This window comes from Ambystoma mexicanum, chromosome 5p, assembly GCF_040938575.1.
Source record: "Ambystoma mexicanum isolate Mex_15411 chromosome 5p, UKY_AmexF1_1, whole genome shotgun sequence".
NCBI classification, from domain to species: domain Eukaryota; kingdom Metazoa; phylum Chordata; class Amphibia; order Caudata; family Ambystomatidae; genus Ambystoma; species Ambystoma mexicanum.
In genome coordinates this window covers 716,368,304-716,393,401 of record NC_090930.1, presented here as the reverse complement: position 1 = coordinate 716,393,401, position 25,098 = coordinate 716,368,304, and the positions used below count along the sequence as shown (strand labels likewise).

The following is a 25,098-nucleotide window of genomic DNA, read 5'->3' as shown; positions in this document are numbered from 1 at the left end:
TTTTGTGGGTCAGTGCTGAAGCTCCCCCTAGAGGCTGCCGCTGAAGATGCACACTCACAACTAACCCTCCTTAGGAGAACTGCTTCGTGGGAGAGCACGTTTATTAAAAGGCGGCAGGCCATGATTGCCTGCGAGACACAGCAGGGTTACCATGCAGAGTTCAAAGGGGGCTTTGCTTGTACAGCAAGTGCCGGAGGGCAAGAAGGGATGACATAGGAGCTGCCCTTTTTTCGGGCTCGCACACCAAGGCCTGCACCAGCCTTCGAGGCTCAGCCTGCCTCTGGACTGCCCTAGACCACCTTTACTCAAAGCACACACTCTGGTCGGGGACTCGAAGCCAGGCCCGTGGCAGTGAAAGCACCAAATCCTCACCACTAGGCCACCGGGGAAACGACTGCAGCACCCGGGAGGTTTCCGCAACCGTACTTGCAGTCAGCTGGAGGCTATTGTAATGCTGTTAAGTGAGAGACGTTTGCCGCTCGCAAGCCAATTCCATCCAACCTCCTGCAGGGGGCACTCTGGGCTGGTTTTCCACTTGTTCGCCTGCTGCTGAAACAGCAAAGATTCAATTCGAAGCCCTTTGCAGCAGCTCACCAGGATGGCCGAGTGGTTAAGGCGTTGGACTTAAGATCCAATGGACAAGTGTCCGCGTGGGTTCGAGCCCCACTCCTGGTACAGGTTTTTACTCTTCTTACCTAAATGCGGCAGCAGCTTCGCACAAGCCCTTTCCTGCTGTCTGTAGGCAGTGCCCCTACCTCAAAGCCCTGAGGCTTGAGTTCACCTGAAAAGAGCAACAAGGAATCGTTGCCCGTAGACTCTTTTCCTGGAAAACCTTTGCATTTTTGTACCATGTCCCTCGCATCCCAAGCTTAAGCCGCCAAAGTTGGCAGAGCTTGTGCAACCCCGCCAACAGCCCTACCACCCCAAAAGAAAATTGGGCAGGGATTCCCGCCTCCGCTTCCTCACGGCTTCCGAAACGGGCTTCCAAACGGGCGATGCCCTGACGGGTCAGCCAGTCACCGTCTAGGCCCGGTACACCCCTGTGAATAATAGAGCGTCCAACCTCAAATCAGGCTACAGGGCCCTTCAGCCCATAGAAGGAGAACCTGTCAACAAACGGGGCGAGGGCAATGCTCGGGCCCCTTGCGAAGCCTTTGCCAAGCTCCAAAGGCTGCACTTTCCCAGCAGACCACAGCTCTGTATGCAAATCAAGCAGCTACGACCCCTCCCTCCCCTGCTTTTCTCCTCCAAACCGGTACGCAACCATTTCTGCAGCCCTCTGCCCCAGGGTCCCGGGCAAGGTCTTGGTCTGATGAGGCTAGGGATGGTGGGCGAGCTCGGCTTTGGCAGGGCGACAGGACTAATATTTTCTCTACAGCTTTGGAAGAAAGAAAGCTTCCTTTTTGGGGCACAGGCCCACTTCTAGCGGCGACAGCTTCCGGTAAGGGACCATGCTGAAAAGATGCTTGGAGTTACCGCCAGGGGAGCCACGCCGCTATTGCCTGTGAGTGAAGCTACATTTGAAAGAAATATTTTTTGAGACGCAGTTGTTTGAATTTCTGTAAAAATGTCATTCAGTAAAAGCCTCTCTTCCCTGACCGGGAATCGAACCCGGGCCGCGGCGGTGAGAGCGCCGAATCCTAACCACTAGACCACCAGGGAGACCGCTGGACAGCTCGGGAAGGCCGGGCAGTGGTGTCCGAGTGCACAATGCCTGCAGGTGCCTCAAAGGCCAGTCCATTGGGGGACTGGGAAGAGAGGGGGAGGGCCGAGCAGATAGGTTCTCTCCAGCGGTGAAAAAGGAAGCTGCCTTTTTTGCGTCAAGGGCAGTCTTTCCGCAGCGACAGGAGAATGAATGGGACTCTGCCATAAACACGTTTTGCGTCGCGCTGAGGGCACTTCCTCCATTTTGTGCACGCAAATCTGCATCTGGGAGCAAGATTTCCGGTCGCCAGTTAACTGCATTGCTGTAAATAAAAATGTCAGTTGTTAAAAGAGCTCCTTCCCTGACCGGGAATCGAACCCGGGCCGCGGCGGTGAGAGCCCCGAATCCTAACCACTAGACCACCAGGGACGGTGGGTGCACCCCGTTGCGTGTCGCTCAGATGGTGGCGTCCGAGTCCAAAGGCTGAGGGCCTCTGCTACAATGGGCACCAGTGCCTGCAGGTCTTCGGGGGCCGTTTCTGCTAATAAATAAAGAAATAAAGAAAGAAAGAAAGAAAGAAAGAAAACAAAAACACTTGTGATGGTCTGCGAAAAGGGGAGCTTAGAGATTGAAGACAGCATCACTTTGGGAACGTTTGCGCTTTCACTTCCAAGCGCTGATATTCCTGTCTTGCTCTCCTGAAAGGACAGCCTTCCTCGCTATGAGCTTTTGTGGGTCAGTGCTGAAGCTCCCCCTAGAGGCTGCCGCTGAAGATGCACACTCACAACTAACCCTCCTTAGGAGAACTGCTTCGTGGGAGAGCACGTTTATTAAAAGGCGGCAGGCCATGATTGCCTGCGAGACACAGCAGGGTTACCATGCAGAGTTCAAAGGGGGCTTTGCTTGTACAGCAAGTGCCGGAGGGCAAGAAGGGATGACATAGGAGCTGCCCTTTTTTCGGGCTCGCACACCAAGGCCTGCACCAGCCTTCGAGGCTCAGCCTGCCTCTGGACTGCCCTAGACCACCTTTACTCAAAGCACACACTCTGGTCGGGGACTCGAAGCCAGGCCCGTGGCAGTGAAAGCACCAAATCCTCACCACTAGGCCACCGGGGAAACGACTGCAGCACCCGGGAGGTTTCCGCAACCGTACTTGCAGTCAGCTGGAGGCTATTGTAATGCTGTTAAGTGAGAGACGTTTGCCGCTCGCAAGCCAATTCCATCCAACCTCCTGCAGGGGGCACTCTGGGCTGGTTTTCCACTTGTTCGCCTGCTGCTGAAACAGCAAAGATTCAATTCGAAGCCCTTTGCAGCAGCTCACCAGGATGGCCGAGTGGTTAAGGCGTTGGACTTAAGATCCAATGGACAAGTGTCCGTGTGGGTTCGAGCCCCACTCCTGGTACAGGTTTTTACTCTTCTTACCTAAATGCGGCAGCAGCTTCGCACAAGCCCTTTCCTGCTGTCTGTAGGCAGTGCCCCTACCTCAAAGCCCTGAGGCTTGAGTTCACCTGAAAAGAGCAACAAGGAATCGTTGCCCGTAGACTCTTTTCCTGGAAAACCTTTGCATTTTTGTACCATGTCCCTCGCATCCCAAGCTTAAGCCGCCAAAGTTGGCAGAGCTTGTGCAACCCCGCCAACAGCCCTACCACCCCAAAAGAAAATTGGGCAGGGATTCCCGCCTCCGCTTCCTCACGGCTTCCGAAACGGGCTTCCAAACGGGCTTCCAAACGGGCGATGCCCTGACGGGTCAGCCAGTCACCGTCTAGGCCCGGTACACCCCTGTGAATAATAGAGCGTCCAACCTCAAATCAGGCTACAGGGCCCTTCAGCCCATAGAAGGAGAACCTGTCAACAAACGGGGCGAGGGCAATGCTCGGGCCCCTTGCGAAGCCTTTGCCAAGCTCCAAAGGCTGCACTTTCCCAGCAGACCACAGCTCTGTATGCAAATCAAGCAGCTACGACCCCTCCCTCCCCTGCTTTTCTCCTCCAAACCGGTACGCAACCATTTCTGCAGCCCTCTGCCCCAGGGTCCCGGGCAAGGTCTTGGTCTGATGAGGCTAGGGATGGTGGGCGAGCTCGGCTTTGGCAGGGCGACAGGACTAATATTTTCTCTACAGCTTTGGAAGAAAGAAAGCTTCCTTTTTGGGGCACAGGCCCACTTCTAGCGGCGACAGCTTCCGGTAAGGGACCATGCTGAAAAGATGCTTGGAGTTACCGCCAGGGGAGCCACGCCGCTATTGCCTGTGAGTGAAGCTACATTTGAAAGAAATATTTTTTGAGACGCAGTTGTTTGAATTTCTGTAAAAATGTCATTCAGTAAAAGCCTCTCTTCCCTGACCGGGAATCGAACCCGGGCCGCGGCGGTGAGAGCGCCGAATCCTAACCACTAGACCACCAGGGAGACCGCTGGACAGCTCGGGAAGGCCGGGCAGTGGTGTCCGAGTGCACAATGCCTGCAGGTGCCTCAAAGGCCAGTCCATTGGGGGACTGGGAAGAGAGGGGGAGGGCCGAGCAGATAGGTTCTCTCCAGCGGTGAAAAAGGAAGCTGCCTTTTTTGCGTCAAGGGCAGTCTTTCCGCAGCGACAGGAGAATGAATGGGACTCTGCCATAAACACGTTTTGCGTCGCGCTGAGGGCACTTCCTCCATTTTGTGCACGCAAATCTGCATCTGGGAGCAAGATTTCCGGTCGCCAGTTAACTGCATTGCTGTAAATAAAAATGTCAGTTGTTAAAAGAGCTCCTTCCCTGACCGGGAATCGAACCCGGGCCGCGGCGGTGAGAGCGCCGAATCCTAACCACTAGACCACCAGGGACGGTGGGTGCACCCCGTTGCGTGTCGCTCAGATGGTGGCGTCCGAGTCCAAAGGCTGAGGGCCTCTGCTACAATGGGCACCAGTGCCTGCAGGTCTTCGGGGGCCGTTTCTGCTAATAAATAAATAAATAAAGAAATAAAGAAAGAAAGAAAGAAAGAAAACAAAAACACTTGTGATGGTCTGCGAAAAGGGGAGCTTAGAGATTGAAGACAGCATCACTTTGGGAACGTTTGCGCTTTCACTTCCAAGCGCTGATATTCCTGTCTTGCTCTCCTGAAAGGACAGCCTTCCTCGCTATGAGCTTTTGTGGGTCAGTGCTGAAGCTCCCCCTAGAGGCTGCCGCTGAAGATGCACACTCACAACTAACCCTCCTTAGGAGAACTGCTTCGTGGGAGAGCACGTTTATTAAAAGGCGGCAGGCCATGATTGCCTGCGAGACACAGCAGGGTTACCATGCAGAGTTCAAAGGGGGCTTTGCTTGTACAGCAAGTGCCGGAGGGCAAGAAGGGATGACATAGGAGCTGCCCTTTTTTCGGGCTCGCACACCAAGGCCTGCACCAGCCTTCGAGGCTCAGCCTGCCTCTGGACTGCCCTAGACCACCTTTACTCAAAGCACACACTCTGGTCGGGGACTCGAAGCCAGGCCCGTGGCAGTGAAAGCACCAAATCCTCACCACTAGGCCACCGGGGAAACGACTGCAGCACCCGGGAGGTTTCCGCAACCGTACTTGCAGTCAGCTGGAGGCTATTGTAATGCTGTTAAGTGAGAGACGTTTGCCGCTCGCAAGCCAATTCCATCCAACCTCCTGCAGGGGGCACTCTGGGCTGGTTTTCCACTTGTTCGCCTGCTGCTGAAACAGCAAAGATTCAATTCGAAGCCCTTTGCAGCAGCTCACCAGGATGGCCGAGTGGTTAAGGCGTTGGACTTAAGATCCAATGGACAAGTGTCCGCGTGGGTTCGAGCCCCACTCCTGGTACAGGTTTTTACTCTTCTTACCTAAATGCGGCAGCAGCTTCGCACAAGCCCTTTCCTGCTGTCTGTAGGCAGTGCCCCTACCTCAAAGCCCTGAGGCTTGAGTTCACCTGAAAAGAGCAACAAGGAATCGTTGCCCGTAGACTCTTTTCCTGGAAAACCTTTGCATTTTTGTACCATGTCCCTCGCATCCCAAGCTTAAGCCGCCAAAGTTGGCAGAGCTTGTGCAACCCCGCCAACAGCCCTACCACCCCAAAAGAAAATTGGGCAGGGATTCCCGCCTCCGCTTCCGAAACGGGCTTCCAAACGGGCGATGCCCTGACGGGTCAGCCAGTCACCGTCTAGGCCCGGTACACCCCTGTGAATAATAGAGCGTCCAACCTCAAATCAGGCTACAGGGCCCTTCAGCCCATAGAAGGAGAACCTGTCAACAAACGGGGCGAGGGCAATGCTCGGGCCCCTTGCGAAGCCTTTGCCAAGCTCCAAAGGCTGCACTTTCCCAGCAGACCACAGCTCTGTATGCAAATCAAGCAGCTACGACCCCTCCCTCCCCTGCTTTTCTCCTCCAAACCGGTACGCAACCATTTCTGCAGCCCTCTGCCCCAGGGTCCCGGGCAAGGTCTTGGTCTGATGAGGCTAGGGATGGTGGGCGAGCTCGGCTTTGGCAGGGCGACAGGACTAATATTTTCTCTACAGCTTTGGAAGAAAGAAAGCTTCCTTTTTGGGGCACAGGCCCACTTCTAGCGGCGACAGCTTCCGGTAAGGGACCATGCTGAAAAGATGCTTGGAGTTACCGCCAGGGGAGCCACGCCGCTATTGCCTGTGAGTGAAGCTACATTTGAAAGAAATATTTTTTGAGACGCAGTTGTTTGAATTTCTGTAAAAATGTCATTCAGTAAAAGCCTCTCTTCCCTGACCGGGAATCGAACCCGGGCCGAGGCGGTGAGAGCACCGAATCCTAACCACTAGACCACCAGGGAGACCGCTGGACAACTCGGGAAGGCCGGGCAGTGGTGTCCGAGTGCACAATGCCTGCAGGTGCCTCAAAGGCCAGTCCATTGGGGGACTGGGAAGAGAGGGGGAGGGCCGAGCAGATAGGTTCTCTCCAGCGGTGAAAAAGGAAGCTGCCTTTTTTGCGTCAAGGGCAGTCTTTCCGCAGCGACAGGAGAATGAATGGGACTCTGCCATAAACACGTTTTGCGTCGCGCTGAGGGCACTTCCTCCATTTTGTGCACGCAAATCTGCATCTGGGAGCAAGATTTCCGGTCGCCAGTTAACTGCATTGCTGTAAATAAAAATGTCAGTTGTTAAAAGAGCTCCTTCCCTGACCGGGAATCGAACCCAGGCCGCGGCGGTGAGAGCGCCTAATCCTAACCACTAGACCACCAGGGACGGTGGGTGCACCCCGTTGCGTGTCGCTCAGATGGTGGCGTCCGAGTCCAAAGGCTGAGGGCCTCTGCTACAATGGGCACCAGTGCCTGCAGGTCTTCGGGGGCCGTTTCTGCTAATAAATAAAGAAATAAAGAAAGAAAGAAAGAAAGAAAGAAAACAAAAACACTTGTGATGGTCTGCGAAAAGGGGAGCTTAGAGATTGAAGACAGCATCACTTTGGGAACGTTTGCGCTTTCACTTCCAAGCGCTGATATTCCTGTCTTGCTCTCCTGAAAGGACAGCCTTCCTCGCTATGAGCTTTTGTGGGTCAGTGCTGAAGCTCCCCCTAGAGGCTGCCGCTGAAGATGCACACTCACAACTAACCCTCCTTAGGAGAACTGCTTCGTGGGAGAGCACGTTTATTAAAAGGCGGCAGGCCATGATTGCCTGCGAGACACAGCAGGGTTACCATGCAGAGTTCAAAGGGGGCTTTGCTTGTACAGCAAGTGCCGGAGGGCAAGAAGGGATGACATAGGAGCTGCCCTTTTTTCGGGCTCGCACACCAAGGCCTGCACCAGCCTTCGAGGCTCAGCCTGCCTCTGGACTGCCCTAGACCACCTTTACTCAAAGCACACACTCTGGTCGGGGACTCGAAGCCAGGCCCGTGGCAGTGAAAGCACCAAATCCTCACCACTAGGCCACCGGGGAAACGACTGCAGCACCCGGGAGGTTTCCGCAACCGTACTTGCAGTCAGCTGGAGGCTATTGTAATGCTGTTAAGTGAGAGACGTTTGCCGCTCGCAAGCCAATTCCATCCAACCTCCTGCAGGGGGCACTCTGGGCTGGTTTTCCACTTGTTCGCCTGCTGCTGAAACAGCAAAGATTCAATTCGAAGCCCTTTGCAGCAGCTCACCAGGATGGCCGAGTGGTTAAGGCGTTGGACTTAAGATCCAATGGACAAGTGTCCGCGTGGGTTCGAGCCCCACTCCTGGTACAGGTTTTTACTCTTCTTACCTAAATGCGGCAGCAGCTTCGCACAAGCCCTTTCCTGCTGTCTGTAGGCAGTGCCCCTACCTCAAAGCCCTGAGGCTTGAGTTCACCTGAAAAGAGCAACAAGGAATCGTTGCCCGTAGACTCTTTTCCTGGAAAACCTTTGCATTTTTGTACCATGTCCCTCGCATCCCAAGCTTAAGCCGCCAAAGTTGGCAGAGCTTGTGCAACCCCGCCAACAGCCCTACCACCCCAAAAGAAAATTGGGCAGGGATTCCCGCCTCCGCTTCCTCACGGCTTCCGAAACGGGCTTCCAAACGGGCGATGCCCTGACGGGTCAGCCAGTCACCGTCTAGGCCCGGTACACCCCTGTGAATAATAGAGCGTCCAACCTCAAATCAGGCTACAGGGCCCTTCAGCCCATAGAAGGAGAACCTGTCAACAAACGGGGCGAGGGCAATGCTCGGGCCCCTTGCGAAGCCTTTGCCAAGCTCCAAAGGCTGCACTTTCCCAGCAGACCACAGCTCTGTATGCAAATCAAGCAGCTACGACCCCTCCCTCCCCTGCTTTTCTCCTCCAAACCGGTACGCAACCATTTCTGCAGCCCTCTGCCCCAGGGTCCCGGGCAAGGTCTTGGTCTGATGAGGCTAGGGATGGTGGGCGAGCTCGGCTTTGGCAGGGCGACAGGACTAATATTTTCTCTACAGCTTTGGAAGAAAGAAAGCTTCCTTTTTGGGGCACAGGCCCACTTCTAGCGGCGACAGCTTCCGGTAAGGGACCATGCTGAAAAGATGCTTGGAGTTACCGCCAGGGGAGCCACGCCGCTATTGCCTGTGAGTGAAGCTACATTTGAAAGAAATATTTTTTGAGACGCAGTTGTTTGAATTTCTGTAAAAATGTCATTCAGTAAAAGCCTCTCTTCCCTGACCGGGAATCGAACCCGGGCCGCGGCGGTGAGAGCGCCGAATCCTAACCACTAGACCACCAGGGAGACCGCTGGACAGCTCGGGAAGGCCGGGCAGTGGTGTCCGAGTGCACAATGCCTGCAGGTGCCTCAAAGGCCAGTCCATTGGGGGACTGGGAAGAGAGGGGGAGGGCCGAGCAGATAGGTTCTCTCCAGCGGTGAAAAAGGAAGCTGCCTTTTTTGCGTCAAGGGCAGTCTTTCCGCAGCGACAGGAGAATGAATGGGACTCTGCCATAAACACGTTTTGCGTCGCGCTGAGGGCACTTCCTCCATTTTGTGCACGCAAATCTGCATCTGGGAGCAAGATTTCCGGTCGCCAGTTAACTGCATTGCTGTAAATAAAAATGTCAGTTGTTAAAAGAGCTCCTTCCCTGACCGGGAATCGAACCCGGGCCGCAGCGGTGAGAGCGCCGAATCCTAACCACTAGACCACCAGGGACGGTGGGTGCACCCCGTTGCGTGTCGCTCAGATGGTGGCGTCCGAGTCCAAAGGCTGAGGGCCTCTGCTACAATGGGCACCAGTGCCTGCAGGTCTTCGGGGGCCGTTTCTGCTAATAAATAAATAAATAAAGAAATAAAGAAAGAAAGAAAGAAAGAAAACAAAAACACTTGTGATGGTCTGCGAAAAGGGGAGCTTAGAGATTGAAGACAGCATCACTTTGGGAACGTTTGCGCTTTCACTTCCAAGCGCTGATATTCCTGTCTTGCTCTCCTGAAAGGACAGCCTTCCTCGCTATGAGCTTTTGTGGGTCAGTGCTGAAGCTCCCCCTAGAGGCTGCCGCTGAAGATGCACACTCACAACTAACCCTCCTTAGGAGAACTGCTTCGTGGGAGAGCACGTTTATTAAAAGGCGGCAGGCCATGATTGCCTGCGAGACACAGCAGGGTTACCATGCAGAGTTCAAAGGGGGCTTTGCTTGTACAGCAAGTGCCGGAGGGCAAGAAGGGATGACATAGGAGCTGCCCTTTTTTCGGGCTCGCACACCAAGGCCTGCACCAGCCTTCGAGGCTCAGCCTGCCTCTGGACTGCCCTAGACCACCTTTACTCAAAGCACACACTCTGGTCGGGGACTCGAAGCCAGGCCCGTGGCAGTGAAAGCACCAAATCCTCACCACTAGGCCACCGGGGAAACGACTGCAGCACCCGGGAGGTTTCCGCAACCGTACTTGCAGTCAGCTGGAGGCTATTGTAATGCTGTTAAGTGAGAGACGTTTGCCGCTCGCAAGCCAATTCCATCCAACCTCCTGCAGGGGGCACTCTGGGCTGGTTTTCCACTTGTTCGCCTGCTGCTGAAACAGCAAAGATTCAATTCGAAGCCCTTTGCAGCAGCTCACCAGGATGGCCGAGTGGTTAAGGCGTTGGACTTAAGATCCAATGGACAAGTGTCCGCGTGGGTTCGAGCCCCACTCCTGGTACAGGTTTTTACTCTTCTTACCTAAATGCGGCAGCAGCTTCGCACAAGCCCTTTCCTGCTGTCTGTAGGCAGTGCCCCTACCTCAAAGCCCTGAGGCTTGAGTTCACCTGAAAAGAGCAACAAGGAATCGTTGCCCGTAGACTCTTTTCCTGGAAAACCTTTGCATTTTTGTACCATGTCCCTCGCATCCCAAGCTTAAGCCGCCAAAGTTGGCAGAGCTTGTGCAACCCCGCCAACAGCCCTACCACCCCAAAAGAAAATTGGGCAGGGATTCCCGCCTCCGCTTCCGAAACGGGCTTCCAAACGGGCGATGCCCTGACGGGTCAGCCAGTCACCGTCTAGGCCCGGTACACCCCTGTGAATAATAGAGCGTCCAACCTCAAATCAGGCTACAGGGCCCTTCAGCCCATAGAAGGAGAACCTGTCAACAAACGGGGCGAGGGCAATGCTCGGGCCCCTTGCGAAGCCTTTGCCAAGCTCCAAAGGCTGCACTTTCCCAGCAGACCACAGCTCTGTATGCAAATCAAGCAGCTACGACCCCTCCCTCCCCTGCTTTTCTCCTCCAAACCGGTACGCAACCATTTCTGCAGCCCTCTGCCCCAGGGTCCCGGGCAAGGTCTTGGTCTGATGAGGCTAGGGATGGTGGGCGAGCTCGGCTTTGGCAGGGCGACAGGACTAATATTTTCTCTACAGCTTTGGAAGAAAGAAAGCTTCCTTTTTGGGGCACAGGCCCACTTCTAGCGGCGACAGCTTCCGGTAAGGGACCATGCTGAAAAGATGCTTGGAGTTACCGCCAGGGGAGCCACGCCGCTATTGCCTGTGAGTGAAGCTACATTTGAAAGAAATATTTTTTGAGACGCAGTTGTTTGAATTTCTGTAAAAATGTCATTCAGTAAAAGCCTCTCTTCCCTGACCGGGAATCGAACCCGGGCCACGACGGTGAGAGCGCCGAATCCTAACCACTAGACCACCAGGGAGACCGCTGGACAGCTCGGGAAGGCCGGGCAGTGGTGTCCGAGTGCACAATGCCTGCAGGTGCCTCAAAGGCCAGTCCATTGGGGGACTGGGAAGAGAGGGGGAGGGCCGAGCAGATAGGTTCTCTCCAGCGGTGAAAAAGGAAGCTGCCTTTTTTGCGTCAAGGGCAGTCTTTCCGCAGCGACAGGAGAATGAATGGGACTCTGCCATAAACACGTTTTGCGTCGCGCTGAGGGCACTTCCTCCATTTTGTGCACGCAAATCTGCATCTGGGAGCAAGATTTCCAGTCGCCAGTTAACTGCATTGCTGTAAATAAAAATGTCAGTTGTTAAAAGAGCTCCTTCCCTGACCGGGAATCGAACCCGGGCCGCGGCGGTGAGAGCCCCGAATCCTAACCACTAGACCACCAGGGACGGTGGGTGCACCCCGTTGCGTGTCGCTCAGATGGTGGCGTCCGAGTCCAAAGGCTGAGGGCCTCTGCTACAATGGGCACCAGTGCCTGCAGGTCTTCGGGGGCCGTTTCTGCTAATAAATAAAGAAATAAAGAAAGAAAGAAAGAAAGAAAGAAAACAAAAACACTTGTGATGGTCTGCGAAAAGGGGAGCTTAGAGATTGAAGACAGCATCACTTTGGGAACGTTTGCGCTTTCACTTCCAAGCGCTGATATTCCTGTCTTGCTCTCCTGAAAGGACAGCCTTCCTCGCTATGAGCTTTTGTGGGTCAGTGCTGAAGCTCCCCCTAGAGGCTGCCGCTGAAGATGCACACTCACAACTAACCCTCCTTAGGAGAACTGCTTCGTGGGAGAGCACGTTTATTAAAAGGCGGCAGGCCATGATTGCCTGCGAGACACAGCAGGGTTACCATGCAGAGTTCAAAGGGGGCTTTGCTTGTACAGCAAGTGCCGGAGGGCAAGAAGGGATGACATAGGAGCTGCCCTTTTTTCGGGCTCGCACACCAAGGCCTGCACCAGCCTTCGAGGCTCAGCCTGCCTCTGGACTGCCCTAGACCACCTTTACTCAAAGCACACACTCTGGTCGGGGACTCGAAGCCAGGCCCGTGGCAGTGAAAGCACCAAATCCTCACCACTAGGCCACCGGGGAAACGACTGCAGCACCCGGGAGGTTTCCGCAACCGTACTTGCAGTCAGCTGGAGGCTATTGTAATGCTGTTAAGTGAGAGACGTTTGCCGCTCGCAAGCCAATTCCATCCAACCTCCTGCAGGGGGCACTCTGGGCTGGTTTTCCACTTGTTCGCCTGCTGCTGAAACAGCAAAGATTCAATTCGAAGCCCTTTGCAGCAGCTCACCAGGATGGCCGAGTGGTTAAGGCGTTGGACTTAAGATCCAATGGACAAGTGTCCGCGTGGGTTCGAGCCCCACTCCTGGTACAGGTTTTTACTCTTCTTACCTAAATGCGGCAGCAGCTTCGCACAAGCCCTTTCCTGCTGTCTGTAGGCAGTGCCCCTACCTCAAAGCCCTGAGGCTTGAGTTCACCTGAAAAGAGCAACAAGGAATCGTTGCCCGTAGACTCTTTTCCTGGAAAACCTTTGCATTTTTGTACCATGTCCCTCGCATCCCAAGCTTAAGCCGCCAAAGTTGGCAGAGCTTGTGCAACCCCGCCAACAGCCCTACCACCCCAAAAGAAAATTGGGCAGGGATTCCCGCCTCCGCTTCCTCACGGCTTCCGAAACGGGCTTCCAAACGGGCGATGCCCTGACGGGTCAGCCAGTCACCGTCTAGGCCCGGTACACCCCTGTGAATAATAGAGCGTCCAACCTCAAATCAGGCTACAGGGCCCTTCAGCCCATAGAAGGAGAACCTGTCAACAAACGGGGCGAGGGCAATGCTCGGGCCCCTTGCGAAGCCTTTGCCAAGCTCCAAAGGCTGCACTTTCCCAGCAGACCACAGCTCTGTATGCAAATCAAGCAGCTACGACCCCTCCCTCCCCTGCTTTTCTCCTCCAAACCGGTACGCAACCATTTCTGCAGCCCTCTGCCCCAGGGTCCCGGGCAAGGTCTTGGTCTGATGAGGCTAGGGATGGTGGGCGAGCTCGGCTTTGGCAGGGCGACAGGACTAATATTTTCTCTACAGCTTTGGAAGAAAGAAAGCTTCCTTTTTGGGGCACAGGCCCACTTCTAGCGGCGACAGCTTCCGGTAAGGGACCATGCTGAAAAGATGCTTGGAGTTACCGCCAGGGGAGCCACGCCGCTATTGCCTGTGAGTGAAGCTACATTTGAAAGAAATATTTTTTGAGACGCAGTTGTTTGAATTTCTGTAAAAATGTCATTCAGTAAAAGCCTCTCTTCCCTGACCGGGAATCGAAACCGGGCCGCGGCGGTGAGAGCGCCGAATCCTAACCACTAGACCACCAGGGAGACCGCTGGACAGCTCGGGAAGGCCGGGCAGTGGTGTCCGAGTGCACAATGCCTGCAGGTGCCTCAAAGGCCAGTCCATTGGGGGACTGGGAAGAGAGGGGGAGGGCCGAGCAGATAGGTTCTCTCCAGCGGTGAAAAAGGAAGCTGCCTTTTTTGCGTCAAGGGCAGTCTTTCCGCAGCGACAGGAGAATGAATGGGACTCTGCCATAAACACGTTTTGCGTCGCGCTGAGGGCACTTCCTCCATTTTGTGCACGCAAATCTGCATCTGGGAGCAAGATTTCCGGTCGCCAGTTAACTGCATTGCTGTAAATAAAAATGTCAGTTGTTAAAAGAGCTCCTTCCCTGACCGGGAATCGAACCCGGGCCGCAGCGGTGAGAGCGCCGAATCCTAACCACTAGACCACCAGGGACGGTGGGTGCACCCCGTTGCGTGTCGCTCAGATGGTGGCGTCCGAGTCCAAAGGCTGAGGGCCTCTGCTACAATGGGCACCAGTGCCTGCAGGTCTTCGGGGGCCGTTTCTGCTAATAAATAAATAAATAAAGAAATAAAGAAAGAAAGAAAGAAAGAAAACAAAAACACTTGTGATGGTCTGCGAAAAGGGGAGCTTAGAGATTGAAGACAGCATCACTTTGGGAACGTTTGCGCTTTCACTTCCAAGCGCTGATATTCCTGTCTTGCTCTCCTGAAAGGACAGCCTTCCTCGCTATGAGCTTTTGTGGGTCAGTGCTGAAGCTCCCCCTAGAGGCTGCTGCTGAAGATGCACACTCACAACTAACCCTCCTTAGGAGAACTGCTTCGTGGGAGAGCACGTTTATTAAAAGGCGGCAGGCCATGATTGCCTGCGAGACACAGCAGGGTTACCATGCAGAGTTCAAAGGGGGCTTTGCTTGTACAGCAAGTGCCGGAGGGCAAGAAGGGATGACATAGGAGCTGCCCTTTTTTCGGGCTCGCACACCAAGGCCTGCACCAGCCTTCGAGGCTCAGCCTGCCTCTGGACTGCCCTAGACCACCTTTACTCAAAGCACACACTCTGGTCGGGGACTCGAAGCCAGGCCCGTGGCAGTGAAAGCACCAAATCCTCACCACTAGGCCACCGGGGAAACGACTGCAGCACCCGGGAGGTTTCCGCAACCGTACTTGCAGTCAGCTGGAGGCTATTGTAATGCTGTTAAGTGAGAGACGTTTGCCGCTCGCAAGCCAATTCCATCCAACCTCCTGCAGGGGGCACTCTGGGCTGGTTTTCCACTTGTTCGCCTGCTGCTGAAACAGCAAAGATTCAATTCGAAGCCCTTTGCAGCAGCTCACCAGGATGGCCGAGTGGTTAAGGCGTTGGACTTAAGATCCAATGGACAAGTGTCCGCGTGGGTTCGAGCCCCACTCCTGGTACAGGTTTTTACTCTTCTTACCTAAATGCGGCAGCAGCTTCGCACAAGCCCTTTCCTGCTGTCTGTAGGCAGTGCCCCTACCTCAAAGCCCTGAGGCTTGAGTTCACCTGAAAAGAGCAACAAGGAATCGTTGCCCGTAGACTCTTTTCCTGGAAAACCTTTGCATTTTTGTACCATGTCCCTCGCATCCCAAGCTTAAGCCGCCAAAGTTGGCAGAGCTTGTGCAACCCCGCCAACAGCCCTACCACCCCAAAAGAAAATTGGGCAGGGATTCCCGCCTCCGCTTCCTCACGGCTTCCGAAACGGGCTTCCAAACGGGCGATGCCCTGACGGGTCAGCCAGTCACCGTCTAGGCCCGGTACACCCCTGTGAATAATAGAGCGTCCAACCTCAAATCAGGCTACAGGGCCCTTCAGCCCATAGAAGGAGAACCTGTCAACAAACGGGGCGAGGGCAATGCTCGGGCCCCTTGCGAAGCCTTTGCCAAGCTCCAAAGGCTGCACTTTCCCAGCAGACCACAGCTCTGTATGCAAATCAAGCAGCTACGACCCCTCCCTCCCCTGCTTTTCTCCTCCAAACCGGTACGCAACCATTTCTGCAGCCCTCTGCCCCAGGGTCCCGGGCAAGGTCTTGGTCTGATGAGGCTAGGGATGGTGGGCGAGCTCGGCTTTGGCAGGGCGACAGGACTAATATTTTCTCTACAGCTTTGGAAGAAAGAAAGCTTCCTTTTTGGGGCACAGGCCCACTTCTAGCGGCGACAGCTTCCGGTAAGGGACCATGCTGAAAAGATGCTTGGAGTTACCGCCAGGGGAGCCACGCCGCTATTGCCTGTGAGTGAAGCTACATTTGAAAGAAATATTTTTTGAGACGCAGTTGTTTGAATTTCTGTAAAAATGTCATTCAGTAAAAGCCTCTCTTCCCTGACCGGGAATCGAACCCGGGCCGCGGCGGTGAGAGCGCCGAATCCTAACCACTAGACCACCAGGGAGACCGCTGGACAGCTCGGGAAGGCCGGGCAGTGGTGTCCGAGTGCACAATGCCTGCAGGTGCCTCAAAGGCCAGTCCATTGGGGGACTGGGAAGAGAGGGGGAGGGCCGAGCAGATAGGTTCTCTCCAGCGGTGAAAAAGGAAGCTGCCTTTTTTGCGTCAAGGGCAGTCTTTCCGCAGCGACAGGAGAATGAATGGGACTCTGCCATAAACACGTTTTGCGTCGCGCTGAGGGCACTTCCTCCATTTTGTGCACGCAAATCTGCATCTGGGAGCAAGATTTCCGGTCGCCAGTTAACTGCATTGCTGTAAATAAAAATGTCAGTTGTTAAAAGAGCTCCTTCCCTGACCGGGAATCGAACCCGGGCCGCAGCGGTGAGAGCGCCGAATCCTAACCACTAGACCACCAGGGACGGTGGGTGCACCCCGTTGCGTGTCGCTCAGATGGTGGCGTCCGAGTCCAAAGGCTGAGGGCCTCTGCTACAATGGGCACCAGTGCCTGCAGGTCTTCGGGGGCCGTTTCTGCTAATAAATAAATAAATAAAGAAATAAAGAAAGAAAGAAAGAAAGAAAACAAAAACACTTGTGATGGTCTGCGAAAAGGGGAGCTTAGAGATTGAAGACAGCATCACTTTGGGAACGTTTGCGCTTTCACTTCCAAGCGCTGATATTCCTGTCTTGCTCTCCTGAAAGGACAGCCTTCCTCGCTATGAGCTTTTGTGGGTCAGTGCTGAAGCTCCCCCTAGAGGCTGCCGCTGAAGATGCACACTCACAACTAACCCTCCTTAGGAGAACTGCTTCGTGGGAGAGCACGTTTATTAAAAGGCGGCAGGCCATGATTGCCTGCGAGACACAGCAGGGTTACCATGCAGAGTTCAAAGGGGGCTTTGCTTGTACAGCAAGTGCCGGAGGGCAAGAAGGGATGACATAGGAGCTGCCCTTTTTTCGGGCTCGCACACCAAGGCCTGCACCAGCCTTCGAGGCTCAGCCTGCCTCTGGACTGCCCTAGACCACCTTTACTCAAAGCACACACTCTGGTCGGGGACTCGAAGCCAGGCCCGTGGCAGTGAAAGCACCAAATCCTCACCACTAGGCCACCGGGGAAACGACTGCAGCACCCGGGAGGTTTCCGCAACCGTACTTGCAGTCAGCTGGAGGCTATTGTAATGCTGTTAAGTGAGAGACGTTTGCCGCTCGCAAGCCAATTCCATCCAACCTCCTGCAGGGGGCACTCTGGGCTGGTTTTCCACTTGTTCGCCTGCTGCTGAAACAGCAAAGATTCAATTCGAAGCCCTTTGCAGCAGCTCACCAGGATGGCCGAGTGGTTAAGGCGTTGGACTTAAGATCCAATGGACAAGTGTCCGCGTGGGTTCGAGCCCCACTCCTGGTACAGGTTTTTACTCTTCTTACCTAAATGCGGCAGCAGCTTCGCACAAGCCCTTTCCTGCTGTCTGTAGGCAGTGCCCCTACCTCAAAGCCCTGAGGCTTGAGTTCACCTGAAAAGAGCAACAAGGAATCGTTGCCCGTAGACTCTTTTCCTGGAAAACCTTTGCATTTTTGTACCATGTCCCTCGCATCCCAAGCTTAAGCCGCCAAAGTTGGCAGAGCTTGTGCAACCCCGCCAACAGCCCTACCACCCCAAAAGAAAATTGGGCAGGGATTCCCGCCTCCGCTTCCGAAACGGGCTTCCAAACGGGCGATGCCCTGACGGGTCAGCCAGTCACCGTCTAGGCCCGGTACACCCCTGTGAATAATAGAGCGTCCAACCTCAAATCAGGCTACAGGGCCCTTCAGCCCATAGAAGGAGAACCTGTCAACAAACGGGGCGAGGGCAATGCTCGGGCCCCTTGCGAAGCCTTTGCCAAGCTCCAAAGGCTGCACTTTCCCAGCAGACCACAGCTCTGTATGCAAATCAAGCAGCTACGACCCCTCCCTCCCCTGCTTTTCTCCTCCAAACCGGTACGCAACCATTTCTGCAGCCCTCTGCCCCAGGGTCCCGGGCAAGGTCTTGGTCTGATGAGGCTAGGGATGGTGGGCGAGCTCGGCTTTGGCAGGGCGACAGGACTAATATTTTCTCTACAGCTTTGGAAGAAAGAAAGCTTCCTTTTTGGGGCACAGGCCCACTTCTAGCGGCGACAGCTTCCGGTAAGGGACCATGCTGAAAAGATGCTTGGAGTTACCGCCAGGGGAGCCACGCCGCTATTGCCTGTGAGTGAAGCTACATTTGAAAGAAATATTTTTTGAGACGCAGTTGTTTGAATTTCTGTAAAAATGTCATTCAGTAAAAGCCTCTCTTCCCTGACCGGGAATCGAAACCGGGCCGCGGCGGTGAGAGCGCCGAATCCTAACCACTAGACCACCAGGGAGACCGCTGGACAGCTCGGGAAGGCCGGGCAGTGGTGTCCGAGTGCACAATGCCTGCAGGTGCCTCAAAGGCCAGTCCATTGGGGGACTGGGAAGAGAGGGGGAGGGCCGAGCAGATAGGTTCTCTCCAGCGGTGAAAAAGGAAGCTGCCTTTTTTGCGTCAAGGGCAGTCTTTCCGCAGCGACAGGAGAATGAATGGGACTCTGCCATAAACACGTTTTGCGTCGCGCTGAGGGCACTTCCTCCATTTTGTGCACGCAAATCTGCATCTGGGAGCAAGATTTCCGGTCGCCAGTTAACTGCATTGCTGTAAATAAAAATGTCAGTTGTTAAAAGAGCTCCTTCCCTGACCGGGAATCGAACCCGGGCCGCAGCTAACCACTAGACCACCAGGGACGGTGGGTGCACCCCGTTGCGTGTCGCTCAGATGGTGGCGTCCGAGTCCAAAGGCTGAGGGCCTCTGCTACAATGGGCACCAGTGCCTGCAGGTCTTCGGGGGCCGTTTCTGCTAATAAATAAATAAATAAAGAAATAAAGAAAGAAAGAAAGAAAGAAAACAAAAACACTTGTGATGGTCTGCGAAAAGGGGAGCTTAGAGATTGAAGACAGCATCACTTTGGGAACGTTTGCGCTTTCACTTCCAAGCGCTGATATTCCTGTCTTGCTCTCCTGAAAGGACAGCCTTCCTCGCTATGAGCTTTTGTGGGTCAGTGCTGAAGCTCCCCCTAGAGGCTGCCGCTGAAGATGCACACTCACAACTAACCCTCCTTAGGAGAACTGCTTCGTGGGAGAGCACGTTTATTAAAAGGCGGCAGGCCATGATTGCCTGCGAGACACAGCAGGGTTACCATGCAGAGTTCAAAGGGGGCTTTGCTTGTACAGCAAGTGCCGGAGGGCAAGAAGGGATGACATAGGAGCTGCCCTTTTTTCGGGCTCGCACACCAAGGCCTGCACCAGCCTTCGAGGCTCAGCCTGCCTCTGGACTGCCCTAGACCACCTTTACTCAAAGCACACACTCTGGTCGGGGACTCGAAGCCAGGCCCGTGGCAGTGAAAGCACCAAATCCTCACCACTAGGCCACCGGGGAAACGACTGCAGCACCCGGGAGGTTTCCGCAACCGTACTTGCAGTCAGCTGGAGGCTATTGTAATGCTGTTAAGTGAGAGACGTTTGCCGCTCGCAAGCCAATTCCATCCAACCTCCTGCAGGGGGCACTCTGGGCTGGTTTTCCACTTGTTCGCCTGCTGCTGAAACAGCAAAGATTCAATTCGAAGCCCTTTGCAGCAGCTCACCAGGATGGCCGAGTGGTTAAGGCGTTGGACTTAAGATCCAATGGACAAGTGTCCGCGTGGGTTCGAGCCCCACTCCTGGTACAGGTTTTTACTCTTCTTACCTAAATGCGGCAGCAGCTTCGCACAAGCCCTTTCCTGCTGTCTGTAGGCAGTGCCCCTACCTCAAAGCCCTGAGGCTTGAGTTCACCTGAAAAGAGCAACAAGGAATCGTTGCCCGTAGACTCTTTTCCTGGAAAACCTTTGCATTTTTGTACCATGTCCCTCGCATCCCAAGCTTAAGCCGCCAAAGTTGGCAGAGCTTGTGCAACCCCGCCAACAGCCCTACCACCCCAAAAGAAAATTGGGCAGGGATTCCCGCCTCCGCTTCCTCACGGCTTCCGAAACGGGCTTCCAAACGGGCGATGCCCTGACGGGTCAGCCAGTCACCGTCTAGGCCCGGTACACCCCTGTGAATAATAGAGCGTCCAACCTCAAATCAGGCTACAGGGCCCTTCAGCCCATAGAAGGAGAACCTGTCAACAAACGGGGCGAGGGCAATGCTCGGGCCCCTTGCGAAGCCTTTGCCAAGCTCCAAAGGCTGCACTTTCCCAGCAGACCACAGCTCTGTATGCAAATCAAGCAGCTACGACCCCTCCCTCCCCTGCTTTTCTCCTCCAAACCGGTACGCAACCATTTCTGCAGCCCTCTGCCCCAGGGTCCCGGGCAAGGTCTTGGTCTGATGAGGCTAGGGATGGTGGGCGAGCTCGGCTTTGGCAGGGCGACAGGACTAATATTTTCTCTACAGCTTTGGAAGAAAGAAAGCTTCCTTTTTGGGGCACAGGCCCACTTCTAGCGGCGACAGCTTCCGGTAAGGGACCATGCTGAAAAGATGCTTGGAGTTACCGCCAGGGGAGCCACGCCGCTATTGCCTGTGAGTGAAGCTACATTTGAAAGAAATATTTTTTGAGACGCAGTTGTTTGAATTTCTGTAAAAATGTCATTCAGTAAAAGCCTCTCTTCCCTGACCGGGAATCGAACCCGGGCCGCGGCGGTGAGAGCGCCGAATCCTAACCACTAGACCACCAGGGAGACCGCTGGACAGCTCGGGAAGGCCGGGCAGTGGTGTCCGAGTGCACAATGCCTGCAGGTGCCTCAAAGGCCAGTCCATTGGGGGACTGGGAAGAGAGGGGGAGGGCCGAGCAGATAGGTTCTCTCCAGCGGTGAAAAAGGAAGCTGCCTTTTTTGCGTCAAGGGCAGTCTTTCCGCAGCGACAGGAGAATGAATGGGACTCTGCCATAAACACGTTTTGCGTCGCGCTGAGGGCACTTCCTCCATTTTGTGCACGCAAATCTGCATCTGGGAGCAAGATTTCCGGTCGCCAGTTAACTGCATTGCTGTAAATAAAAATGTCAGTTGTTAAAAGAGCTCCTTCCCTGACCGGGAATCGAACCCGGGCCGCAGCGGTGAGAGCGCCGAATCCTAACCACTAGACCACCAGGGACGGTGGGTGCACCCCGTTGCGTGTCGCTCAGATGGTGGCGTCCGAGTCCAAAGGCTGAGGGCCTCTGCTACAATGGGCACCAGTGCCTGCAGGTCTTCGGGGGCCGTTTCTGCTAATAAATAAATAAATAAAGAAATAAAGAAAGAAAGAAAGAAAGAAAACAAAAACACTTGTGATGGTCTGCGAAAAGGGGAGCTTAGAGATTGAAGACAGCATCACTTTGGGAACGTTTGCGCTTTCACTTCCAAGCGCTGATATTCCTGTCTTGCTCTCCTGAAAGGACAGCCTTCCTCGCTATGAGCTTTTGTGGGTCAGTGCTGAAGCTCCCCCTAGAGGCTGCCGCTGAAGATGCACACTCACAACTAACCCTCCTTAGGAGAACTGCTTCGTGGGAGAGCACGTTTATTAAAAGGCGGCAGGCCATGATTGCCTGCGAGACACAGCAGGGTTACCATGCAGAGTTCAAAGGGGGCTTTGCTTGTACAGCAAGTGCCGGAGGGCAAGAAGGGATGACATAGGAGCTGCCCTTTTTTCGGGCTCGCACACCAAGGCCTGCACCAGCCTTCGAGGCTCAGCCTGCCTCTGGACTGCCCTAGACCACCTTTACTCAAAGCACACACTCTGGTCGGGGACTCGAAGCCAGGCCCGTGGCAGTGAAAGCACCAAATCCTCACCACTAGGCCACCGGGGAAACGACTGCAGCACCCGGGAGGTTTCCGCAACCGTACTTGCAGTCAGCTGGAGGCTATTGTAATGCTGTTAAGTGAGAGACGTTTGCCGCTCGCAAGCCAATTCCATCCAACCTCCTGCAGGGGGCACTCTGGGCTGGTTTTCCACTTGTTCGCCTGCTGCTGAAACAGCAAAGATTCAATTCGAAGCCCTTTGCAGCAGCTCACCAGGATGGCCGAGTGGTTAAGGCGTTGGACTTAAGATCCAATGGACAAGTGTCCGCGTGGGTTCGAGCCCCACTCCTGGTACAGGTTTTTACTCTTCTTACCTAAATGCGGCAGCAGCTTCGCACAAGCCCTTTCCTGCTGTCTGTAGGCAGTGCCCCTACCTCAAAGCCCTGAGGCTTGAGTTCACCTGAAAAGAGCAACAAGGAATCGTTGCCCGTAGACTCTTTTCCTGGAAAACCTTTGCATTTTTGTACCATGTCCCTCGCATCCCAAGCTTAAGCCGCCAAAGTTGGCAGAGCTTGTGCAACCCCGCCAACAGCCCTACCACCCCAAAAGAAAATTGGGCAGGGATTCCCGCCTCCGCTTCCTCACGGCTTCCGAAACGGGCTTCCAAACGGGCGATGCCCTGACGGGTCAGCCAGTCACCGTCTAGGCCCGGTACACCCCTGTGAATAATAGAGCGTCCAACCTCAAATCAGGCTACAGGGCCCTTCAGCCCATAGAAGGAGAACCTGTCAACAAACGGGGCGAGGGCAATGCTCGGGCCCCTTGCGAAGCCTTTGCCAAGCTCCAAAGGCTGCACTTTCCCAGCAGACCACAGCTCTGTATGCAAATCAAGCAGCTACGACCCCTCCCTCCCCTGCTTTTCTCCTCCAAACCGGTACGCAACCATTTCTGCAGCCCTCTGCCCCAGGGTCCCGGGCAAGGTCTTGGTCTGATGAGGCTAGGGATGGTGGGCGAGCTCGGCTTTGGCAGGGCGACAGGACTAATATTTTCTCTACAGCTTTGGAAGAAAGAAAGCTTCCTTTTTGGGGCACAGGCCCACTTCTAGCGGCGACAGCTTCCGGTAAGGGACCATGCTGAAAAGATGCTTGGAGTTACCGCCAGGGGAGCCACGCCGCTATTGCCTGTGAGTGAAGCTACATTTGAAAGAAATATTTTTTGAGACGCAGTTGTTTGAATTTCTGTAAAAATGTCATTCAGTAAAAGCCTCTCTTCCCTGACCGGGAATCGAACCCGGGCCGCGGCGGTGAGAGCGCCGAATCCTAACCACTAGACCACCAGGGAGACCGCTGGACAGCTCGGGAAGGCCGGGCAGTGGTGTCCGAGTGCACAATGCCTGCAGGTGCCTCAAAGGCCAGTCCATTGGGGGACTGGGAAGAGAGGGGGAGGGCCGAGCAGATAGGTTCTCTCCAGCGGTGAAAAAGGAAGCTGCCTTTTTTGCGTCAAGGGCAGTCTTTCCGCAGCGACAGGAGAATGAATGGGACTCTGCCATAAACACGTTTTGCGTCGCGCTGAGGGCACTTCCTCCATTTTGTGCACGCAAATCTGCATCTGGGAGCAAGATTTCCGGTCGCCAGTTAACTGCATTGCTGTAAATAAAAATGTCAGTTGTTAAAAGAGCTCCTTCCCTGACCGGGAATCGAACCCGGGCCGCAGCGGTGAGAGCGCCGAATCCTAACCACTAGACCACCAGGGACGGTGGGTGCACCCCGTTGCGTGTCGCTCAGATGGTGGCGTCCGAGTCCAAAGGCTGAGGGCCTCTGCTACAATGGGCACCAGTGCCTGCAGGTCTTCGGGGGCCGTTTCTGCTAATAAATAAATAAATAAAGAAATAAAGAAAGAAAGAAAGAAAGAAAACAAAAACACTTGTGATGGTCTGCGAAAAGGGGAGCTTAGAGATTGAAGACAGCATCACTTTGGGAACGTTTGCGCTTTCACTTCCAAGCGCTGATATTCCTGTCTTGCTCTCCTGAAAGGACAGCCTTCCTCGCTATGAGCTTTTGTGGGTCAGTGCTGAAGCTCCCCCTAGAGGCTGCCGCTGAAGATGCACACTCACAACTAACCCTCCTTAGGAGAACTGCTTCGTGGGAGAGCACGTTTATTAAAAGGCGGCAGGCCATGATTGCCTGCGAGACACAGCAGGGTTACCATGCAGAGTTCAAAGGGGGCTTTGCTTGTACAGCAAGTGCCGGAGGGCAAGAAGGGATGACATAGGAGCTGCCCTTTTTTCGGGCTCGCACACCAAGGCCTGCACCAGCCTTCGAGGCTCAGCCTGCCTCTGGACTGCCCTAGACCACCTTTACTCAAAGCACACACTCTGGTCGGGGACTCGAAGCCAGGCCCGTGGCAGTGAAAGCACCAAATCCTCACCACTAGGCCACCGGGGAAACGACTGCAGCACCCGGGAGGTTTCCGCAACCGTACTTGCAGTCAGCTGGAGGCTATTGTAATGCTGTTAAGTGAGAGACGTTTGCCGCTCGCAAGCCAATTCCATCCAACCTCCTGCAGGGGGCACTCTGGGCTGGTTTTCCACTTGTTCGCCTGCTGCTGAAACAGCAAAGATTCAATTCGAAGCCCTTTGCAGCAGCTCACCAGGATGGCCGAGTGGTTAAGGCGTTGGACTTAAGATCCAATGGACAAGTGTCCGCGTGGGTTCGAGCCCCACTCCTGGTACAGGTTTTTACTCTTCTTACCTAAATGCGGCAGCAGCTTCGCACAAGCCCTTTCCTGCTGTCTGTAGGCAGTGCCCCTACCTCAAAGCCCTGAGGCTTGAGTTCACCTGAAAAGAGCAACAAGGAATCGTTGCCCGTAGACTCTTTTCCTGGAAAACCTTTGCATTTTTGTACCATGTCCCTCGCATCCCAAGCTTAAGCCGCCAAAGTTGGCAGAGCTTGTGCAACCCCGCCAACAGCCCTACCACCCCAAAAGAAAATTGGGCAGGGATTCCCGCCTCCGCTTCCGAAACGGGCTTCCAAACGGGCGATGCCCTGACGGGTCAGCCAGTCACCGTCTAGGCCCGGTACACCCCTGTGAATAATAGAGCGTCCAACCTCAAATCAGGCTACAGGGCCCTTCAGCCCATAGAAGGAGAACCTGTCAACAAACGGGGCGAGGGCAATGCTCGGGCCCCTTGCGAAGCCTTTGCCAAGCTCCAAAGGCTGCACTTTCCCAGCAGACCACAGCTCTGTATGCAAATCAAGCAGCTACGACCCCTCCCTCCCCTGCTTTTCTCCTCCAAACCGGTACGCAACCATTTCTGCAGCCCTCTGCCCCAGGGTCCCGGGCAAGGTCTTGGTCTGATGAGGCTAGGGATGGTGGGCGAGCTCGGCTTTGGCAGGGCGACAGGACTAATATTTTCTCTACAGCTTTGGAAGAAAGAAAGCTTCC

The 25,098-nt window shown here is 54.6% G+C and overlaps 30 non-coding genes across 30 annotated transcripts; 11 read left to right on the top strand and 19 right to left on the bottom strand.

Annotated features, from left to right (window-relative positions):
* Positions 1-592: 592 nt before the first annotated feature.
* Positions 593-675, top strand: TRNAL-UAA (transfer RNA leucine (anticodon UAA)). The gene has a single exon. It is a non-coding gene; the product is annotated as a tRNA-Leu (tRNA).
* Positions 676-1,590: 915 nt separating this feature from the next.
* On the bottom strand, positions 1,591-1,662 carry TRNAE-CUC (transfer RNA glutamic acid (anticodon CUC)). The gene has a single exon. It is a non-coding gene; the product is annotated as a tRNA-Glu (tRNA).
* A 340-nt stretch (positions 1,663-2,002) lies between these two features.
* On the bottom strand, positions 2,003-2,074 carry TRNAE-CUC (transfer RNA glutamic acid (anticodon CUC)). Its single transcript has one exon. It is a non-coding gene; the product is annotated as a tRNA-Glu (tRNA).
* An 890-nt stretch (positions 2,075-2,964) lies between these two features.
* Positions 2,965-3,047, top strand: TRNAL-UAA (transfer RNA leucine (anticodon UAA)). Its single transcript has one exon. It is a non-coding gene; the product is annotated as a tRNA-Leu (tRNA).
* Positions 3,048-3,974: 927 nt separating this feature from the next.
* On the bottom strand, positions 3,975-4,046 carry TRNAE-CUC (transfer RNA glutamic acid (anticodon CUC)). The gene has a single exon. It is a non-coding gene; the product is annotated as a tRNA-Glu (tRNA).
* Positions 4,047-4,386: 340 nt separating this feature from the next.
* TRNAE-CUC (transfer RNA glutamic acid (anticodon CUC)) lies at positions 4,387-4,458 on the bottom strand. Its single transcript has one exon. It is a non-coding gene; the product is annotated as a tRNA-Glu (tRNA).
* Positions 4,459-5,352: 894 nt separating this feature from the next.
* On the top strand, positions 5,353-5,435 carry TRNAL-UAA (transfer RNA leucine (anticodon UAA)). Its single transcript has one exon. It is a non-coding gene; the product is annotated as a tRNA-Leu (tRNA).
* Positions 5,436-6,339: 904 nt separating this feature from the next.
* On the bottom strand, positions 6,340-6,411 carry TRNAE-CUC (transfer RNA glutamic acid (anticodon CUC)). The gene has a single exon. It is a non-coding gene; the product is annotated as a tRNA-Glu (tRNA).
* A 340-nt stretch (positions 6,412-6,751) lies between these two features.
* On the bottom strand, positions 6,752-6,823 carry TRNAE-CUC (transfer RNA glutamic acid (anticodon CUC)). Its single transcript has one exon. It is a non-coding gene; the product is annotated as a tRNA-Glu (tRNA).
* An 890-nt stretch (positions 6,824-7,713) lies between these two features.
* On the top strand, positions 7,714-7,796 carry TRNAL-UAA (transfer RNA leucine (anticodon UAA)). Its single transcript has one exon. It is a non-coding gene; the product is annotated as a tRNA-Leu (tRNA).
* Positions 7,797-8,711: 915 nt separating this feature from the next.
* TRNAE-CUC (transfer RNA glutamic acid (anticodon CUC)) lies at positions 8,712-8,783 on the bottom strand. The gene has a single exon. It is a non-coding gene; the product is annotated as a tRNA-Glu (tRNA).
* Positions 8,784-9,123: 340 nt separating this feature from the next.
* On the bottom strand, positions 9,124-9,195 carry TRNAE-CUC (transfer RNA glutamic acid (anticodon CUC)). Its single transcript has one exon. It is a non-coding gene; the product is annotated as a tRNA-Glu (tRNA).
* Positions 9,196-10,089: 894 nt separating this feature from the next.
* TRNAL-UAA (transfer RNA leucine (anticodon UAA)) lies at positions 10,090-10,172 on the top strand. Its single transcript has one exon. It is a non-coding gene; the product is annotated as a tRNA-Leu (tRNA).
* A 904-nt stretch (positions 10,173-11,076) lies between these two features.
* TRNAE-CUC (transfer RNA glutamic acid (anticodon CUC)) lies at positions 11,077-11,148 on the bottom strand. The gene has a single exon. It is a non-coding gene; the product is annotated as a tRNA-Glu (tRNA).
* A 340-nt stretch (positions 11,149-11,488) lies between these two features.
* TRNAE-CUC (transfer RNA glutamic acid (anticodon CUC)) lies at positions 11,489-11,560 on the bottom strand. The gene has a single exon. It is a non-coding gene; the product is annotated as a tRNA-Glu (tRNA).
* An 890-nt stretch (positions 11,561-12,450) lies between these two features.
* TRNAL-UAA (transfer RNA leucine (anticodon UAA)) lies at positions 12,451-12,533 on the top strand. The gene has a single exon. It is a non-coding gene; the product is annotated as a tRNA-Leu (tRNA).
* A 915-nt stretch (positions 12,534-13,448) lies between these two features.
* On the bottom strand, positions 13,449-13,520 carry TRNAE-CUC (transfer RNA glutamic acid (anticodon CUC)). The gene has a single exon. It is a non-coding gene; the product is annotated as a tRNA-Glu (tRNA).
* A 340-nt stretch (positions 13,521-13,860) lies between these two features.
* TRNAE-CUC (transfer RNA glutamic acid (anticodon CUC)) lies at positions 13,861-13,932 on the bottom strand. The gene has a single exon. It is a non-coding gene; the product is annotated as a tRNA-Glu (tRNA).
* An 894-nt stretch (positions 13,933-14,826) lies between these two features.
* TRNAL-UAA (transfer RNA leucine (anticodon UAA)) lies at positions 14,827-14,909 on the top strand. Its single transcript has one exon. It is a non-coding gene; the product is annotated as a tRNA-Leu (tRNA).
* A 915-nt stretch (positions 14,910-15,824) lies between these two features.
* TRNAE-CUC (transfer RNA glutamic acid (anticodon CUC)) lies at positions 15,825-15,896 on the bottom strand. The gene has a single exon. It is a non-coding gene; the product is annotated as a tRNA-Glu (tRNA).
* Positions 15,897-16,236: 340 nt separating this feature from the next.
* On the bottom strand, positions 16,237-16,308 carry TRNAE-CUC (transfer RNA glutamic acid (anticodon CUC)). Its single transcript has one exon. It is a non-coding gene; the product is annotated as a tRNA-Glu (tRNA).
* Positions 16,309-17,202: 894 nt separating this feature from the next.
* TRNAL-UAA (transfer RNA leucine (anticodon UAA)) lies at positions 17,203-17,285 on the top strand. Its single transcript has one exon. It is a non-coding gene; the product is annotated as a tRNA-Leu (tRNA).
* Positions 17,286-18,189: 904 nt separating this feature from the next.
* TRNAE-CUC (transfer RNA glutamic acid (anticodon CUC)) lies at positions 18,190-18,261 on the bottom strand. Its single transcript has one exon. It is a non-coding gene; the product is annotated as a tRNA-Glu (tRNA).
* A 1,288-nt stretch (positions 18,262-19,549) lies between these two features.
* TRNAL-UAA (transfer RNA leucine (anticodon UAA)) lies at positions 19,550-19,632 on the top strand. The gene has a single exon. It is a non-coding gene; the product is annotated as a tRNA-Leu (tRNA).
* A 915-nt stretch (positions 19,633-20,547) lies between these two features.
* TRNAE-CUC (transfer RNA glutamic acid (anticodon CUC)) lies at positions 20,548-20,619 on the bottom strand. The gene has a single exon. It is a non-coding gene; the product is annotated as a tRNA-Glu (tRNA).
* Positions 20,620-20,959: 340 nt separating this feature from the next.
* TRNAE-CUC (transfer RNA glutamic acid (anticodon CUC)) lies at positions 20,960-21,031 on the bottom strand. Its single transcript has one exon. It is a non-coding gene; the product is annotated as a tRNA-Glu (tRNA).
* An 894-nt stretch (positions 21,032-21,925) lies between these two features.
* On the top strand, positions 21,926-22,008 carry TRNAL-UAA (transfer RNA leucine (anticodon UAA)). Its single transcript has one exon. It is a non-coding gene; the product is annotated as a tRNA-Leu (tRNA).
* Positions 22,009-22,923: 915 nt separating this feature from the next.
* Positions 22,924-22,995, bottom strand: TRNAE-CUC (transfer RNA glutamic acid (anticodon CUC)). The gene has a single exon. It is a non-coding gene; the product is annotated as a tRNA-Glu (tRNA).
* A 340-nt stretch (positions 22,996-23,335) lies between these two features.
* TRNAE-CUC (transfer RNA glutamic acid (anticodon CUC)) lies at positions 23,336-23,407 on the bottom strand. The gene has a single exon. It is a non-coding gene; the product is annotated as a tRNA-Glu (tRNA).
* Positions 23,408-24,301: 894 nt separating this feature from the next.
* TRNAL-UAA (transfer RNA leucine (anticodon UAA)) lies at positions 24,302-24,384 on the top strand. The gene has a single exon. It is a non-coding gene; the product is annotated as a tRNA-Leu (tRNA).
* Positions 24,385-25,098: the final 714 nt, after the last annotated feature.